The sequence below is a fragment of the Epinephelus moara genome, chromosome 1, assembly GCF_006386435.1.
Source record: "Epinephelus moara isolate mb chromosome 1, YSFRI_EMoa_1.0, whole genome shotgun sequence".
Lineage (NCBI taxonomy): Eukaryota > Metazoa > Chordata > Actinopteri > Perciformes > Serranidae > Epinephelus > Epinephelus moara.
Genome location: NC_065506.1, coordinates 3,778,838 through 3,783,797, shown reverse-complemented (window position 1 = coordinate 3,783,797; position 4,960 = coordinate 3,778,838). Strand labels below are relative to the sequence as shown.

At 43.0% G+C, this 4,960-nt stretch overlaps 1 long non-coding RNA gene across 2 annotated transcripts; it reads left to right on the top strand.

The window, feature by feature from the left end:
• Window positions 1–473: 473 nt before the first annotated feature.
• On the top strand, window positions 474–3,527 carry LOC126388705 (uncharacterized). 2 transcript variants are annotated; one of them, XR_007569778.1, is made up of 4 exons: window positions 474–2,633; window positions 2,772–2,884; window positions 3,190–3,283; window positions 3,470–3,527. It is a non-coding gene; the product is annotated as an uncharacterized LOC126388705 (long non-coding RNA). The 2 variants fall into 2 exon arrangements; XR_007569777.1 differs by having other exon boundaries at window positions 3,190–3,470.
• The last annotated feature ends 1,433 nt before the right edge of the window (window positions 3,528–4,960 follow it).

The window sequence follows — 4,960 nt, the reverse complement described above, 5'->3', positions numbered from 1 at the left end:
TGTCGTATGCTGTAAAGCCCTGTGAGGCAAATTGTGATTTGTGATATTGGGCTTTATAAATAAAATTGATTGATTGATTGATTGAAGTAAATCAGAAAAAGTGAATATCTGCACTACCAGGGCACATTGGCAGAAAAAGTGAATATCTGCACTACCAGGGCACATTGGTGATATATTGTCACAGTGAGACATTCTCATGTTTCTGCATGCTGTACTTTTGAGTTGGCATTATATTCTAGATGCATGTTTTTTTAATCGTTTATATTTCTAGATTTATTTATTTGGGTTTTATCAGTATTTATATCTATTCACATTTGTGTGTTTTTGAGTTTGCTACATGTTTTTACTGGTTTTTATATTATTGCATGGTTTTATGGTTTTATTCTTACAATGCATGCTTTGTGGACTGAGGATGAGAGGAACAATATTAGCCATGATTAACTGACCACACCCCCTGATAGGCCGGCACAAGTCAGTGTGCTGCTTAAGTGTGATGGGACACAAGTATGGGGAGAGCACGAAACAGGAAAGAGGACACGGAGAGCGACACGAGAGGCACGGGCAGAAGACAGCGCACACGCACACGGCGAGAGCTACACGGCGAGAGCTGCACCGCGGAGTAGAGGCTACCCGATGGAGGATCTGCACGGACTGAAGGCAGAGCAGCAGATACTCGAGACGAGGCCCGAGACGAGACCCGGGACCGGCGCATGGAGGCAAGGCGACAGACACTTGGTCAACGCTCATTTAAGCTAAATAAAGGAAAGTGTATAGCTGAGTTGGCCGGTGTGTGCGTGTGTAACCCCTCTGTCTGTGTGAACATGTGACTGAGAACGCGTCTTGTCTTCCACAGCGGCAGTCCGTGGGAGGCAGAGCAGCGCAGCCATGTGGAGAAGACGCCAAGAGACCGAAACGAACGGCGGGTAGACAACTTTACAAGGCCTACCTCTTGCTATCCCTCCTCAGAGAAAGGATTAAGTAAACATTTCCCCATCCAGAACGTCTCTCAGCACAGACATTTTTGAGCTCTGGAAAGACTTTATTGAGTGATCTGGCTGAGTGATAGCTTTTATTTGGACACATCCTCATTCCTGTCAGCCATTTTTAACTGCCCATCATTGTTGTGTGTTAACACTTTTTTTAGCCATTGTTAATCTCTGCATTTGTCAATGCTGTGATTTTATTGGTTTTAAATAAAGTCTTCTTTTTAACAGTGGACATACACAGTGCTGGTATAGAAAAGAACCCCACACCTTTTGTGTGACAATATCACTGCTGTTAAACTCAGTGTGGGGTTCAATGTCAGCTAATTAAAAGTTAGTATCCCAAATGTTGTCTAATTTACCCCAAATCAATTAGATAGCCACCCCTGAATTGACAGGTTGTGCCAGCGCGGGAGAGCCAAACCAAGGTTAACAGGGTTTTAGTTAACCGGATGGTGTACAGATTGCACGGGATTTAAATGGCATTGGATGAATGATCAGACTAGGTGTAGGGCTAAGGCATGAACCTAGTTGTATCCCATACATGAAAGGTACAAGGTGGTAAAAGGATAAACCCTCGGCCTTTGCTGCAGACATGACAGAGGTTATCATAACAGTTCAGAAAAATAATTGGGACAAATGTTGCCTTTGTCTGGACACAAAAAAACTTCATAAACCGAGTTTATTCAACAGAGAATGTGATCTTACTGGTTATGGTAACATTGCAAGAAATGTTCCATTGTTTGCCGAGATCGATGCTCTCCCTATCTTACAAAATCCACGCTGACTAGATGAAGGTGATGGCATTGAAAGCACGTTGACAAGAAACAAGGCAAGGTATCATCTAAGCTGCAGACTGTTGTTCAACAACACAAAGTTGGAAAGGGCCCAAAAGAGAGCATCTTCTGCTGCTGCTGAAGACACAGAAGATACCAAAGGTATCAAGGTCAAGAGACCAAGAAGATCCCAACCATCGCAAGTGTTGTGCTTTATCTGTGAAGATGAGAGTGTAATACCCCCCTTAAGAGATGCGATGACAATGAATGTGCCAGGAATCTAAGTGACACGAAGCTCCTAGCAAAGCTTAGTGCTGGTGATGTTGTTGCACAGGAATTAAAGTACCATCCTGCCTGTCTCATTGGACTGTACAACAGAGAGAGAGCCCATCTTAATGCCCTCAGGCATGAACAGAACTCCGGAAGCTCTGCGAGCCATAACCTGTATCATTCAGCTTTTTCAGAACGTGTTCCAATTATCCAGTTATCCAGATCCAGTTATATTCAAGCTTATAGATCTTGTCTCTCTTTACAAGCAACAACTGCAGCAACTGGGTGTCGAATCACCAAATGTGAATTCCACTAGACTGAAGGAGGCGCTGCTTTCAAGCATACCTGAGCTAGAAGAACACAAGATGGGGCATGATGTACTGCTTTCTTCCAAGAAGGACATCAGCTCTGTTCTGTCTGATGCGATTGTAGCAGGGACACTTTGTGTTCAGGCTGTATGACCCCCTGTGTGAATTAGGTCAACTCCTCCCAGGTCCAGCCCCCTAATCAACCTGAGGGTATTTAAAGCACCTGTGGCAACATGGCTGCCTTTTGCTCTTTCTGCCTGTTGGTTGCCACATGGTCTCCTCTCTGTGATTCTGAGGTAGGTGATGCTGTTCAGATTGTTCATGCTGCTTGGAGGTTGTTAACTTTGAAGTGTTTGCTTAGTGTGCTGCTTAATTTTGCATGTACTTAGCAACTGGATTGCATTTGTTTGCCTAAGTCGTTTTGTCTGCCTTAGTCTGTCTGCCTGGTTGTATTGGTGTCCGCCTGCCTGAGGTTTTGGTGATCCCTGACAGTGACCTGGATGTTAACCCCCTCAAGTTTGCATAGTCAATGCATCTTTATGTCAAGGTATGGGTTATTGTATCTAGCAGTTGATGGATATGAGATACCTGCTATTACCATGTTATTACTCTGTTATAAACTTCTTATTAACATGTTATATGCTTGTACTTTTTAGGTCTTATTGGCTGCTGTTTTGCCTTTAGTTTTAGCTTTGATAATGCTGCCTTGAGACGTGGTGACCTTCAGACAGTATCGTATCTGCTTTGTCTGTAGCTGCCTAGTCGTGAGGCTAGGTTGTATTTTAGAGTGAACCAGCTGGTTGTTACATTTATTGTTTTGTTCTTTTATTAATACTCTTTGTCCCCTTTTAGTGGAGCTGGTTGCTGGCTAGTGGTGGAGGCTGGGACACCATATTGAACACCTGTTTGCTGTGATTGCCAGTTGCCGTGAGAACACGAGTGGTGGGTGAGTTTGCACTGTTGGAACACACCTTTAGGTAGACTGCCTCCCCACTACTGGCCTCAGCCCACTATTCCCTTGTCTATCATAGTTTTAGTTATTCCTGCTGGAAGTTGTTTTTTTTTTTAAAGAAAAGTAATGTTAAGAATAAATTCATAATTGTAATAAAACCTTTTCTACATTTCTATCCAGATCTGATCAACTCCTCCACAGATGCTTCCAGTTCTTATTCAATAATCAATAAATTTGTATTTCTTTTAGAACCATGTCTTTGTCTTACTTCAGGTAATGAACTTGTGCTGCCTGTATATGACCAAGGTGTTAGTCTAGGTTCGTAATATAACTCCTGGGGTGAGATTCCCCAGTTGGCGTAGTCGAGCTGTTACATTCTGGTGGCTTACAAGCCCCTCTAGCCCCGCCACACAAGCAAATGCAATGATGCTGAAGCCCTTTACCTAGCTAAGGCTGCCAGCATCATACATAGAGAGATGCTTAATCACAAGACAAAGTTTGACAAGTTCCATGAGGGATTTGTTGAGGAATCCATTCCACCAACCCTTCTTCAGTTCATCTGCAATATCGAACATGACGTGGATATCAAGTCACATTTAAATCATGGGGTATTCAAATCAGACATTGCAATAGCACAATTATTAAATGCGAAGAAGAAACAGCTCGCACACCGCAGGGCTCCAATGTTCAGTCCATTTATTAGCACCGTGTGCAGCAGAGAAATAGAAGTAACGTTTCGAGCAAGACGCTCTTCGTCAGACTTGAGATACACAGGGTGACGCCATCTTAAGTACATGTGATATGGGTCACATGATCAATGGGTTACAGGGAAAAGAACATAAATCAAGGTCTGTCTGTCTGTCTGTCTGTCTGTCTGTCTGTCTGTCTGTCTGTCTGTCTCACACAGATATCAAGGCAACGACTGACAGAAAATATAGAAAAAATTACAGGAAAGGACGGATGTTCATTCATACCCTTGGGTGACATAGTCTGTAAAGTTCAATACCGATATAACTCAAGGAGGCAACAGTGTGTTCCATGAGGTTAAAGTGATTAGCCACGGGGCTCTTTTGGTCATGATTTCTGATAGCACACATATGTTCAGAAATTCTGTTAAGAGGTCTGGATGTTTTACCAATATAAGCGAGACCACAGGGGCACTTCAGCATGTATATAACATTGTTAGTTTTACAAGAAATCACACCTTTGACAGAGACTTTAACAGTACGTGGATGATGAAAAGTTTTAGTTTTACAAGTAAAGTTACACTGTTGACAGTTGCCACATTTGTAGTTGCCTGGTTCCACAGGACTCAGAAAAGAAACAGGAGTGGGTGGGGGACTGGGATTGTCCGCCCTCACCAACATATTTCTGAGGTTGGGAGGTCTTTTAAAAACAACACGAGGAGGGTCTTCCAGGCATCCTTTCAGAGCAGGGTCAGTGGATACAGCATGCCAGTGTTTATGCACAATAGATGACATCTTTTTAGCGAGAGGAGAGTATTGGAAGGCACAGGTAATTCTGTTATCAACGGTTTTGGTAGTGTACAAGCACACAGTTTGTCAGGTTAGAGAAGCATTCAGAGGCTCAGGTCAACCACTCTTTTTGTAGCCAGTTAGCTCGCGACCTCATTTCTTTCTTCTCAAATGGACTTTCTTTGTTTTCCATTAT